Source organism: Mytilus californianus, unplaced genomic scaffold (assembly GCF_021869535.1).
Source record: "Mytilus californianus isolate M0D057914Y unplaced genomic scaffold, xbMytCali1.0.p SCAF_1, whole genome shotgun sequence".
Classification (NCBI taxonomy): Eukaryota; Metazoa; Mollusca; class Bivalvia; order Mytilida; family Mytilidae; genus Mytilus; species Mytilus californianus.
The window spans coordinates 120715374-120730934 of NW_026262581.1; positions in this window are offsets into that span (position 1 = coordinate 120715374).

Below are 15561 nucleotides of genomic sequence, written 5' to 3' on the forward strand. Positions count from 1 at the left end.
AAATATTTCATGGATGTTCAGGACGAGAACAAATCAACAATAAGTACAATAGGTTGGTCCTGTAATAAAGGCCGCCCGGGAATAAGGTTGGGGAAATTTGGACTGCCACTGGAAATTGAGGGTGTACTGAATAGAGACATACATTTTGCCTTGCAACAGGCCACCTACGGACCCCTTAAAGAGTTGTTGCAAGGGTTTTTAATGTGCAAAGAGTGTGACACTCTCTTTACACGAGGCATCGGATTTAACGTCGCTATTCTAACCAGACGTGGCTGCATACTTGTACATCCCGCACAGCCAAAAGGACCCTCCACTTTGGTAAGGGTTTTACTGCAGGTCGGAAGAAGACCTAAGTGACCATATTTCTAACCCTTGGTCACTAGTAGTTTCAGATAGTAAAATGGTCTATTGTGTCTTTTATCAGACAGGAAGTACATACAGTTTTTAAAATTGAATACATATCCTTGTCCTTAGATTTTTGGTTGATTATTGTCTAATTGTCATGAAAAATACAGGCTACATCACATTAATTTTATATTTATACTTAAAAATGAGGTCACATTCAAAGCCAGGTATAAAATATTTAGTAAAATTCTTATGGCTTTACCTAGGGTGTCAGCTTGCTCCGTCCGTTTTTAATCATTGCAAATTAATTTAATTTTCTATATTAATTGGTGTTGAACATTGGCACAGGCGGAACATGATTTTTTAACAGATTTAAAAAGATGTTTGAATATTTCAGTTTTCTTGACAATTCGTCGGCATTATAATTGTCTGAGTCGAACAAAATTTCCTCCCCTCAATGCCATTTGGACAAACAAGTCAAAATAATATAAACAACACTTCGATCTTTTCTCAGCAGCTGAGACATGCAATGAGTATCCACCCTTTTCATATATTTTGAGTAACAAAAATACACACCCTGTCAAATATTTGTTGACAAAAAAATTCCTATAGCTATCATGCTTACGCTATTTCATGGAGAGATAAATAGATAATATAAATAGCTGATGCATTTGTAGTTAACGTCTGTAGTCTGTCACATCTGTGAAAAAAAAATCGACATCTGATTAGTTTCAGATACTTATAATTCAAGCAGCAACCGTGTCATATATTTCGACCTTATCATATATCATGAGGTTCGAAAGAGTGACCTATTTCAGCGGCTCATTCCTACGACACATTACTAAGCAAGTCCCCCCCTTTCCGAAACATCAAATATCTAACACTAAACGTATGTTTTAGAGCAAGTCAACTATTGATCCGCACCTCTACCGAAATCGTAACTCTCGGAATTAAAACAAAAATTTACATTGTAAAGACAGTGTTTTAATTTAAATAAAATTCAATGTTCATCATTTTTTAATGCAAACCCCTTTTTTTTCTCAAACTTCGTGGCCCAAAATGATATACTTATATGCTGGTTAAAATATTATATGAACCTCACTCTGCATACATACACAAAGATTCATGAATGATACGAAAAGTTAAACTCTTTATCTCAGCACTGCAGTATATAAACATGAGACAACTTAGTCACTGTGACGAAATTAACGAACAATTTTAAATGCCTAAATATTACAGAGTTATATGAAGTTCTCACAAATATTTTGTCGTAATTCAGGATATGAAACCAAAATACAAAATGTTTAGTTGGCACAAAAATGAAATTTTGGTAGATTTTGAAAGAAAATCCAGAATTTATCTAACAATATAGTATTCCAATCGATTTCATCACCCTACCGATTTATGTTCCGTGAGTGAAATAAAGTGTAAATTGACCTTCCCTATTTTCAATGTTATTGTCAAGTAACGCCCCAGTCACACATAAAGAGTTTTACTTGCGTTCTTTAAAGTACCATTCTCGATTAAGATTGGTCAAAAGTCGGATCAAGATCCTGTGATTCGTGGCTGGAAATTTGTAAACACATTTATTTAATCACGACAGCAATCAGATAATTTTGAGGAAGCGTCCTGTTTAATCCTGTTCTCAATCCTTTTCTGATTCGATTTGTATCTTTCACATGGTAAATAAACGACCGATTCTGTCCCGACAGCGTCCCGGGGGGGGGGGGGGATATTGTCCCGAATAAGATCCGAAAGAGACCAGACAGTGAACCGACGCAGGACTGTGTTACTGTTTTGATCCGATACAGCATAATCTGTCACGACATAGTCATGATTGTGTTCCTAGTAGACAAAATCTGAAAAGTTTCCCGAATGTTACGGGACGCACATAACCATTAAAAGTGCTCGGTGAACATCTAGAGGACAATTCCCGATCCATAGAATCCTGTTACTAACGTATACGACTGTATTCAGACATTCCGGATCATTGAGGAAAGTAACTCGACGTTTTCACTTTTCATGGCGTAGCGCTCTTTGATCTCCAACGAGAGCCATAATCGGATATGTGTGACCACCGCATTATGAATAGCAATGTAAATATAACATTCCGAAAAATGTTGAAATTAAAATAAACCATTAGTTCTCGTGAGGCTATTTTTTTTTAAATAGGATTTATAATAAGGCACTGAAACAAGCTTTTCGAAGAGGAAGAATAGCAATAACAACTCTTTTCCTTTGTTTTTTGTGTTTTTTCTGTGCGTGTACTGATTTTATGTCATGAATAGATACCCCATATCCTTTCTTTTCTATTATTGCAGCAACAGTTGCACCTACCTTTTTTATGTAAGTTATTTAGGCAGAAACTAGTTATAAAATATACAATAAATGTAATACTTCTTTAGACGTGTCTACAACAACAACATTAACAGTAGAATCCGGAACAACTGATGGTACATATGTATCAGATAAGACAACCACAAAACAAACAACAAAACCTGCTACAGAGATTGATGACACATCGGCTGTAACAGATAGAATCACCAGCAAAGAAACAAAGGAAGCAACACAGAAAGAATCATCATCTACCATAACAGGAAAAACTACAGCAACAGAAGCAGTAACGATGTCTACCCAACAAAAGAACTGGACAATTCTTGGAGGTACTGTACATATATGACTATGTTGATCGGATATTTTTCATTCAACTTGAAATAATTGAAAGAACCAACCCAGTTTAAGTGTGGTTAATATCTTGTTATCGTTTAAGTTATTGACAATGAGGGTCGGTTGAGAACATAATTTTACGACAAAAGAGATGACTTTGATGTTTTACCATTTTAAACTTTTCATTTCTATGAAGGAACATTCTAGCACCACCTGCTTGTGTTATACGAACGTATTCCAGGGATAGTGTTTGCTATAATAATATTAGAATAAGGACTATTTACCCTCCCGGAGCATCTAAGTTGTGCTTGAATGCTTGTACTTTGCCGTGTCTGTTGTTCTTCGTCTTGTGTGTTTTTCAACCCTCTTGTATCTTCCTGTTCCTTTTGCGCGAAAAAAGTAAGTCATGATCATTTGTACAAAATAAGAAGTTAAACTTGAAGACTGATATAGATGACAAACATGACGATTTCAATTTTCTAATCGTCAACATCCCATTTCTCAGCAGTAACATAGCATCTGCTCCATTGCATAGGGTTTACACATCTTAATTGATACGTTACGCTCGGGAATGCTCACAATATACGTACCTCATTAGGAGGGGTTTGCTCTTTACACAAAAACTGCCCCAAAAGAGTTATGAGGAAGAACAATTGAAAACTAAACTACATAAGTTTTACGGTCACCATCACGAATTGGATGACCAAGATGATATGTCTGTTTCTCAATTCACTAGCCACATGTTTTCGCATTCTAAGATCTAAAGATACCCTTATAATCGTCTTATCTGTAATTTTACCGATTGCGTGCCCTATGATATTGTGCCTTTTTCACTGAGTGTGGATTCGCACATGGCGATTGGCGCATGCATACTAGGAGACGTTTACACCGTCGACACTCCTTTCGGAGTTCTCACGATTCTTTCAGTTTTTGTTTGTTACCTCGATTTGTCGTCTTAAGGGATTTATGAGATTTGCTCATCGGTAAAGTACTGTTGCCTTAATGTATCGAGAGGGAGTAAGTTCTGTGAAAATAGATTAATTTTATAGTCTGTTTAAGCATTTATTTGTGTAATTTCGTAATGCAATTAGTGAATGAAAGTTGTTCATTGTCACTTTGATATTTATTTTATAACCGCGTTCACAATGTGACGATAATTGTCGTTTGTAAAACAAAACAAAATATATATGCTTGTTTCCTGCCTCCAAATTGAAAGTAAACAATAGGGTAGGTAGGTAGGGAATTTTTGTTATTTGTTATTTGTTATTTTTATTATTCTTAAATGAGATACAGGAATATTTCAGATCAGGGGATATTCCAATATTAAATGAACATTACTGAAAACTTTAGGAGAGAAGAAAGCTATTTTTAATTCGGTAATTGCCTGATTCAATGATTGACATTTAGACCACATCTCCATATGTGTTTCAATATTTCGAAAACACCTGCACATGTCATTAAGGTTGAATAATTAAAATATTTATTTTCCTTGTAATATTATATTTCGCATAGATTGCATTATGTAAATACAGCTGATTTACAAACCACGCCTCTTTTGTGAGATACGTAGTATTCATAGATATTTTGTTTTGTTTACCTACTGGTTCCCAGATATGATTTCCATGTTTTACCTCATAGAGATACAGCTTGTGAATTTTACCAGTACAGTTGAATAGTGGTCAAATTGAATTCTCAGGAAGACTTCAAGTAAAGGGAGCACAGGCATTTGTCTCTGAAAAAAAGATTACCTATATACTTTAATATAACACAAGGTACCTAACTCGTATATTTGAGAAATGTCACCTGGACGCAAACTTCCGTTATATTTCGATTCAGCGGTTGTCTATCCCACTGAAACTTGTTATGTCGTAAATCTACATTAAATATCTAAAAAATGGTGTACAACACGCCTATTTATATTGTCTGAATCATTCGTAACAGGCCTTCCAAGTATGTCAAGCGTAATCATTTCGTCTTCTCACAGCAGATTGGAAATGTTATTCTCGCAGTGAATGATTAATAATAATTGTCCCTTTGGTATCTTTCCCCTCTCTGATACATATCTCGGTTTCCGATTGGTCAATCTTATCGCTAAAAATAAATGTGGTTTGGGGTTATCTCAATTTTGTATATAAAGTCCAGAGAGAGTCTGAATGACATTGATGGAATGGGAAAATTTAAGTTTTAAAAATAGAACTCGTAACTCATTCAACATACCTCAAATAACACTTATTAAATTGATTTTCATGGTGTCTTTTACAAATTTATTATTTGGATGATAAGTTCTATTCAGTTTTTGGGAAATACTTATTATAATTGGCAGTGTGTATGTTACTGCTTAGAAATGTAAAGATGACAATTTGAAATTTGAAATCATCAATTGTCGTATTTTTATTAAATTATATTTGAAGTATACTCATTGATATACCGACGACTATCTATCAAAATATTAATCTACCAACTCAGCAAATATGTAGTCGATCAAAAAGTCCAGCATTTTGATGATATCATCTTTGGTGTATTTGTTGTTGGAATGAGTGTGGTTCTTAACAAAGTAAGAATTGTTATGACCTTAAACAAGATATTTGTATCTACCTTTCCCTTTTTTGTAGAAAAAGACGCTCTGTTTAGTGCAGACGATGTTGTTAATCTTTCAATAGAGCATAGGGAATAGTAGTGTAAAGTGTAGAAATTAAAAAAAAAATGATATTACTGCAAAATTATTTAGATTTTATACCATTAGTATTGTTTAAGCAAATGTTTATGTATTTCTTTACAGTTTATAATGTCTTTCAACGCATTAATACACAAATGCTTTATTTATAGTGAGGAAAGTATTTGTCTATAAAGTGTCTATATGCCATTTTATTTTTCTTTGTTGACATAGTTAATTGTTTTTATAATAATTAAGATTATAACACAATGTTGACTGCTGTGTACCCTAATTTTTGACATTTTTACCTATTATGTTTGTTGGTTTTGCTCACACATTGTAATGGAATTCTATGCGACTGTCATACAAGTGAGAGGTTTAGCTAGTGTTATGATATTGTAACTATCATATTTATTTAGTTGGCCTAATTTGTTTTGTGTGGCCTTATGATATGTTTACATATTTGTACTTGTTTACAAAATGATATTGTAACTGTGCAGTTTAGAAATCACTGGAACAATCATAGAGACTGATAGAATGATTAGAACTTTCTATTTGACTTACATAACGATTCCAGAATGATCATAATAAAAGATGCATATATAGTTTAAACTTCTTATGTTGTTCTAGAAGTTTCCGTTCTAAAGTTTTCTGGGAGTTTCCTTTCTGTAGTGTTCAAGAAGTTTCCGTGACAACTATATATATACAGACACTAAAGTTAAACTTTCAGACATAGACATCAATAGACATTAATATTCTCAGCAGTTGGATTGACACTTTTATTTACGAACAACATCATACTAGATTGTGACCTATTGGACGTAATATTCTGTTTGGATTCCCGAGAAGATTTCCGGATAAAGATAAGACAAAAGATCGGACATATATTTTGACAGTTAAGTTGACATTTCTTTTTGTGTAATATTTCTTGTAAACTTGTGTATAATAAATCTTGTTAAGTTTTATTATTGATTTGTGTCTTTTGTTGGCTACAATTTCAAGGCGATTTCTAGCCGTAACACTAGTATAAAACCAGGTTTAATCCACCATTTTCTACAAAGGAAATGCCTGTACCAAGTCAGGAATATGACAGTTGTTTTCCATTCGTTTGATGTGTTTGAGCTTTTGATTTTGCCATTTGAGAAGGGACTTTCTGTTTTGAATTTTCCTTGGAGTTCGGTATTTTCATTATCTAAATGAGTACAACTATGAAGTCAAATGGATCATTGTTTATAGATTATTATATTCTATAATTGCGCTGATGTAAGCAGACATTATAATTCTGTAACTGCTTTCGTTAAAGATCACAGATTAATAAAATTGATATGTAAAGAGACAAAATAATTTGGAGAGACTTGTAACAAGTTTAGTATTGCATACTTTAAACTTATCATATTTGAGGTTATAAATATAGCTTAATTATTGTTCATAATTCAAAGCCATATAATCCAATCTGTTCCCAAACACATAACAAAAATGTTTTCATTTTTTCGTCTATGGGACGTTTGTTTGGTAGTGCGGGATGTTTAAATAGAATGCTACGTCCGATCGAAAGAAGGGTATCAAATTCAAAGCTTCGTTAAGAAAAATTACAAAGCCCTCTGCACATTAAAGAACAACTTTGAGGGGGCTGTAGATGGCTGGGTAGTCTTACAGTTAGAAGATATAACGACACCATATTTTGTTTGTACAAAGAATATATATATATCCATCTCTATCAAGGAAACACACTGTGCGAAATAATGCTTAAATTAGCTTTTAATTCATATCAATTACAGACACTGAATATTTTATATAGAATGACTGTATGAACACAGCAAAACGGGTTTTCCCTTAAAATAACTTAATTGTCCGGACATATGGCGTATCAAGTCTTCTTGATAACAAGGTTTTAATCTCTAGATTGACGGACAATGGCAGTTATAGCTAGTGTTATATGGAGTAACATTATAAGTTCAATAAAAATTATTTCCATGATTATTTCCAAGATTTAGAAATGTCTAGAAAATGATTAAAAATTTAAAACTTTTTATAATTACGTTTGACACGAGTTTTTTCCTTGTGAGGTTGACTTTCATGCAAGGTATTGGTAAGAAGTGAGGACCTACAAACATGTCCATCGTTACATCGTCGTTTTACAAGTTTTTACAACTTATTAACAAAATGTGGTCTTTCAGGGTAATATAGAAACAATAAAATAACCACACCGACATCATTCATTTCTTTAAAAAAAAAGCTATCTTTGTTTACATGTATGAATAGTCGCCACTTTCAATTATATCGGGAATCCAGGCTTGAAGGTGAAGAGAAAGAGTTTTTTCGACGATGTAGGCTCTAGGTGCGTTATCAATGTAACACAGAAAATGAAAAATTCTGCTTGCTTTTTCTAACATTTTTCATTTCCATGGTGTACAATGGACAATTTTTTAACTTCTGTCTGGATAGGACAATCTTTAAAGCTAAGACAAACAAGGAGATAAATGAGCCGCGTCTTAGAGAGTATCTGGTCAATTAATGTTTAACCTGCTTTATTTAAGACAGATACGTGCAATTTTCTTGCAATAGAAATGAACAAACAAAATAAATGTGGACTTCGAAATAAAACCATATTTAATGTATGCTTTTTGAATATTCTTTAATTTTGTCCATTGAATCCAGACTAAAATAGAAATAGAGTTTAGAACAATCGTATGAATACTATTTGTTTGTTTTTTTACAGCGGATGATTGTTATTTGACAACTAGTTTGGAATATAGTGGTACGATCAGATACACAGTCAGTGGTATTTTATGCCAATATTGGAACACTGATACTCCACATTTCAGGCATTATCTTCCTGTAGACACCACAGCTCATGACACAAACTATTGCAGAGAAACAGATTATTACGAAGGTGGTCCTATATGTTACACTTCTGACCCAAATATTCAATGGGAATATTGTTACATTGTGAAATGTAAGTACATTTTGTAGTTTTAAAATTCTAAAATCAAGCATAAATTATAATAACATGTTAACCAAAGTGTATAAATAAAAACTAAGGTTATTATAGCATATATCTTTAAATTAAAATGTTTGCTATTTCTAATATTCTAAAGATTAAAAAAAAATTGGAGTCATCTTTGAGACAAAATCATGATTACCCAGTGTATAGGTATTAATGGTACAGAAGCAAATCACAGTATTAATATATTATCTCTGTTAGGTCAAACTTTGGGATATAATGTATTAGCTTTAATACTTGTCAATGAAGTTTTTGAAAGGAGCAAGTCTTGAATTAATAGCTTCTGTTTACAACTAACAAGAAAGATTTGAATGTTAATTGTTTATAAAGGAAACCAGCACATATTTTGTATGATCAGGTGATGCTTGTGGTGTGGATGAAAGACTTCCTGTGGTACCGATTGGAACAACATACCAATTCCACGTTAGTAAATTTATTGGAATGATGTTCACATGTGATACACTGACACCAGGCACTTCTGTAGATCATTGTCCCGTGTCTCAGTGTGGTTCAGACGATCAGTGGACGACTGGTTATTCTACGTCATGTACAGGTACTTATAAGTTCAATACATTTTGTCTAAGAATCAGACAATGGTATAACATAAGGAAAATAAAACTAACAACCATGCATAAAATATAATGGAATATACAAAATCTACAAGTTTTACTCCTTGTGTTGGTAACATTAGATAGAAATTGGATAGAATGTACAGTTAACCGTGCTTTATGTATTAATCAATTACTAGATTTTACTACAAATTACTTTATGTACTCTACAGAAATAAGCTACCGTACTATTTTAACCCAGTACAACTACACTTGAAGAAAACAAGTCTGTACATTAACTCTTGCTCTTCAAAGATAAACCCGCAAAAGTAAAGAAACGCTACCAAAGTGCATGACTGGGGTTTCACTTTCAGAGATTGACATTACCCTTCGTCTTCGAGTTTGACTCGTTACTGGCTTTGACCACTGAATTATACAATGAATGTCACATAATATGTTACCATTCCAGACCACATGTTATAACTGCCGGTTTTGAACTGAGTTCGGAATTTTGTTTACTTTAGTTTTTTTTTAAATCTGAATGGTTCGTATACGTATTTTCACGTTTATTTTTACACATGATCCCTCCGTTTTTTTGGTTTGTTTTGTCCTATGTACTTGAATAATCATCACTTTGAAGGACGCTCGAGGCCAGACAATGAAAAGTCAAATATATCAAAACATTAAATAGTATCAAAATATGAAGTACCGAAACAGCACCAGTTAAAAGCTTTGGAAATGGTCATTTTATTTATTACTTATCTTGATAGACGAAAAAATAAATCATTAAATTTTCAGAATAATTCACACGCTTTTGAATTGTGGGATATAGGGGTTAAAAAAAAGTGGGATATGAGAAAAAGAAGGAAAAATGTAGGATTTGGAAAAAATTACAAGGTAAAAGCGGGAATTGGGAAATGAGCACTCCATGCTTCCCACTTTTGACTGTCATTCACCTGATTACGAAAGAAACAACTGCGCTGTACTACATTTACTAAAATAGTATTATCTTAAAAATATTGTTTTTTTCAAATAGTTGAGACTATCAGATGATGTAACAATTAAATGTTTTTTTACTACCAAACGTTATGTGCTTGTACAGGACAGTTTATGTAATCTTTTAGTATAATAGTAGTAGTAACGTGATCATTTATTTGTTATTTAAAAAAAATACTATAATCTTGTATTTTACATTACAATGGGAGACATGAACACGCTATATACATGAAATAACTTACATGACATATGAACAATTGCCAAAACCAATCGTCTTAATTGTATCATACTTATGAGTTTGAATGTCCCTTTGGTATCTTTCGCTTTTCTTTTGTATCAGTCATGTATCATGTGATCACAAATGAAAACAAAAAACCAATTTGATAACGCGTAAAGAAGACGAAACTGGATTTAGATTTTATTTTAGATTAGTAAATATAATTGGTGACTTGCATTCAACATACGTGTCTTTCGTTGTGTTATATCCATTTATTTTGGCCTGATTTTTTAAAAGAATATATTCTACCTAATCATTCATAAGAACTAAGAGTATTTTGTGTCATGGTGTCATGTGTTTGTATATAAAAATATGTGCTCTGTAAAAAGTAAAGATGTTTAAGGGGAGGAGACAGACAGTGCTACAACATCTGGCCAGTGACGAAGAATTGTACAATAACTTCCAATTGTCGACAATAACAATAGGTTTATAACATATAGTCTCTCTCTCCTCTCCCCCCTCCTCACCCCCAAAACAAAATACAAAAATAACTGAGCTTCATTTACAATGAAACCAACATGTACAAATTCTTTCAATTTAATCTCTTTCTTGAACAACGGTCACCTGCATAAAAAAATAAAATTTTCTAAATAAAAATTAATCATATATGCATAATTTCGGAAACATTTTCTCTAGTCTTTTACAATTTACGAAATAAGCAATGATTACTAATCATAATTACATATTTTATCAATTCATTCAAAACAAGAGGCTGTCAAACTACAGCAAACCTGGATATAGTACTGTAACTGACGTTGAATAAGATGTTTATTTAACGAGATTAATGTACCGGAATAACACACGACTGAAAATTGATTTAAATGATAGAATAATATCTATATTTTAATTTTTGTCTGGTCGTAAAAACTTTCCTTGGTCACATTTTTGTATTTTAAATAAAAATAAGAAGATGTGGTATGATTGCCAATAAGAGAACTCTCCACAAGAGACCAAATGACATAGAAATTAACAACAATAGGTCACCGTACGGTCTTCAACAATGAGCAAAACCAATACCGCATAGTCAGCTATAAAAGGCCCCGAAATGACAAATGTAAAACAATTCATACGAGAAAACTAACGGCCTGTTTATGGGCACTCAATTTATGGTTTTGTGTAGTTACTTTGTAATTTAACAAAATGTATGCTTTGTTCAATTTCAAGCTCTGTTCTTAAATATTTTCGATGCACATATCATCAAGGGTCATCAGAATGCTGAAGACATAACTAAAATACGTCTCCCGAATAAAATTTTAAAACTTCAAGTTGGGAGGTTTTTAGCTGGAAATTTGACGCATTTTTTCTTGAAAACGAGAAAACATATGATTCAAAACAGAATTTTTTATTTGAGTGGAGAGAATGTATTATCGAAATATTGCATGCAAATTTCAATGAACAAACTCCGATTAGTTTTGTCAAAAATCAAGAAATAAGAGCATCACTCACACAGAAATTTCATATCCGTCAATCACCTCCAACAATAAATTTGATAGGATAGTTTCCATGTGATTTTGTATATTATCTGTGATTTGTAAGATATTTTTGAGTTTTTTAAGTGTGTTTTTACCACATGTTGTTGTTCTTTTTCTGTAAATAAGTTATATTTTTGTTGCTTAAATTTTGACTTTTTATAATAGTTAACCGAACCCTTTGGATAAGACATTTTCCAGATAATGGCTAGTTTTGGTAGTCCTGTGAAGTTAACTCCGATTAATCCCAAAAAGAACAATGAATGATGGTTGTGTGTCAATGTTCGTCACCAGAGCAATTAATATGCATGCGAGCGGTCGGGAAAAATATTATTAAAGCATGGATGCTCGCAGAGTTTAATGCAGAAATGAGATAAAAAATGAATTTACTGCTCCCGAAAAACCCTCATGAGGAAACTAGACCAACAGCCTTACTCCGAGACGAAGAGCATGTCTAACTTATCATAGACCATGTTCACCAGCGACAGACAAATCCTTTTGATGTAAAGTTTCATCTCAAGTCAGTCATCAACATCTCAAATGGAATGCACTCGCATAAGGAAATTGGATTCTCAATGACAAAAGCATTTGATGGTGGTATAAAAACTGTCAAATCGTTTGTCAATGATGTGTTGGCAGAAGGTTACAACTGTGACTTCAATGGCCAAATATCTAGATCATAAATAAAAACCTTCGAGGAGTTAACGAAAAAGTCTAAAATCATGTGCAGGTCATCAGAGATACTGAATGTATATATTAGTCTAAAATTAGTAATCCGTCGTGCCCTTGTTATTGCTGGGTGTCGTGAAGACATTACTATAGAGAAGGTTATATCTCTCTTTTCCACAACGACGGCACCATGCTAAAACATGTAAGGCCGATTTTTGTCTTTAATCAGAAGCAGAAGCTGCATTTCAGCATCAGTTGGCACAATATGATCGATCCGCTACCGTACTTATCAGGGACGAAATAGCCTTAGTGCAATTGTTTGATGTTAAGACATATAACACTTTCGGGTACATGACTCGACATTTCATTTAAACTCAGAAATCATGCATTACGGGGACAATAACCAGCAATACTGATTGTCCTGCCATCTGTAAAGTTTTAATTGCTGTTTATGTTTTGATAGGTTGTGACACCACATCGTCAATGTTAGGAATAGAGAAGAAATCTGTAACAAATTTATAAAGGCAATCTTGAAGACTTCATGATTTAGACTATCATTCAAGCGGTGCCAATGAAGAATCAGTTGATGTCAGAAGAACATTCGTTGCAAGGCTTTGTGACCAGAAACGGAAAGCAAAATTTGATTACGGTGATCTGAATAAACGTCGGATAAGGAAAGCTAAACAGAAAGATGCTAGCTTGGTAAAATAACCCCATACGAATCAACTTTTGTGCAACATGTCCTGAAAGCTTCTCCTTAGACCAGTATTTGGACTTCTTCATATATGGCACAGCCACCAAAACAGTCGCCCTTAGACTCTGGCTGGGAAGACCAAAATGGATTGAATCCCACCTTTTTCAAGGGGAATAGTCCTCTGATTACTTGCACGATTTGTTGTGTACCTGGAAATCTGTACAGCCAAGCAGGCGAAGCGTGCTAATACGCTTACCAGATTCGCATACAATGATTAAGAGATTGACGTATAGCTAAGAATCTTATATATAATTTCCCCGTGTGAAGTATTTTTTTAATGTTAACCCCTATTTGATGAAGACCAGAGCTAATGTTTGTAGCTCATCAAAGAAAAATTATATAAGGGTCTTGGCCGATTGTTGAATTACAACATTAGCAAATTAACATTATCTTCAAGTACTTCGCTAAAAAATAATGAGATTACACATTTTTACCAGGGTAATCCAACAAAGAGAATGTTCATGCCATAAAACTGATTTGGTTTATCACTGAAGAAACAGGTAAAACAAACCAATTTACCCCTCTGAATTGTTTTAAACTTCGCATTCGCCTCGGTTGACTATGTTTTTTCTTTGAATTAAAACTGATCTGTCGACTTTGCAAGTGCACGATATTTGTTAATCTATTACCGAAAACTAATTTCCCAAAATACACATCCGTTTGTATGCAAAATGAAACCACAACACGGTTTCAGTGTTTGAATTTATTTTTTTTTATAAGGGAAAAATAAAAACTGAAATATATGTAGAAACTGGTGTTTTACAGTTTAGACAATAATTCTCTCATATGCTGTGGTGAAAAAAGATAAGCAATTTAAGAATTAACGTATTTGAAAAGGCCAAGGACACATCTACATTTTCTTAGTCATAAATGGAGAAAAAAAACCATACGATTCATCATTATCGTCATTTTGTAATGGCAGCTGTTCATACAAATAGTCAAACTTGTAGGATGTTACATCCTTTGCAGTAAATGCTTATGATTAAATCGTTATTTTAAGCATTCTACCAAATATAGTTCCGAAAATTCTTTCTTTGTTCCTCATGTTTGAATTTATGAAATATTTGAGTTTTGACCTTTGACCTCAATTTCATAAAATTTGACCACTCTGGATGTTTACGACCAAACTGTTCTAACTGTACACATTTTCCTCTTTCCATCAATATTCAATATAGGTGTGTGTTCTTCTGATATATTAAAGTTTTAAAAAAATGAACTCTGGTTGCAGTATTAATCGACCCGCTTGCCCGCACGCTCACCTACATAAAATAATTAACGAGATTTTTGTTAAGAAAACTTCAGCATGGCGATTCTAATTTGTTATAAGGAGTTTTATTATTACCATTCCTTTGAATTTAATTTTACTGAGTCACGGGATCAAATAACGAAAGTTGAAACCTTATGTACCTGTCTTAAGCCAGGAGACTCTTAAAGAAATTCAGCAGTTTTCTGTCATTTTTGATTTTCTTAAATTGTTTTGTTATACATTAGGGCGTTAGTTTTCTCGTTTGAATTGTTCTACATTTTTTTATTTTGGGGCCTTTTATAGCCGACTATACGGTATGGGTTATTGTTGAAGGCCGTATGATGACCTATAATTGCTGATATCAACTTTTTTATTTCTAATGGATAGTTGTCTTATTGTCGATAATACCACATCTCCTTATTTCTATATTGAATTATTGACATGCAAGCCAATAATACATGAGCGATGTTTTTTTTTAGCTTATTTTGACACAATTGAACCAATTGACTTCTTTATTGTATTATATGAATAAATATGGTAAAGTGATCGAACCGAACAATTATCAGTAAAACTTTTTGTAATAATTGATTAAACCTATAAGTTTGCGCTTTTTTCCTAATTCCTGTTTCTAAAACTAAAGCGACAGACAAAGAGGACTTCCAAAGTCAACAAAAGTATTAAATTCATACTCAACATATCCTTATGAAGACACGTTTGTGCACAAAGTATGCATACCACATCTTCTTATATCTATATATAGGATCAAATAAAATCATACCTACTGCTGAAAATATCAACCTGATTATTTCGTTAGCATTGTCATTAACCGATTTACTCAACTGTGCAAATGTCAAATTCCTTCACAGAATCGTATAGTTCACTGTAGTAAGTTGACACGGTCTGTTGGTTATGCTCAGTATACTTATTTGTCAT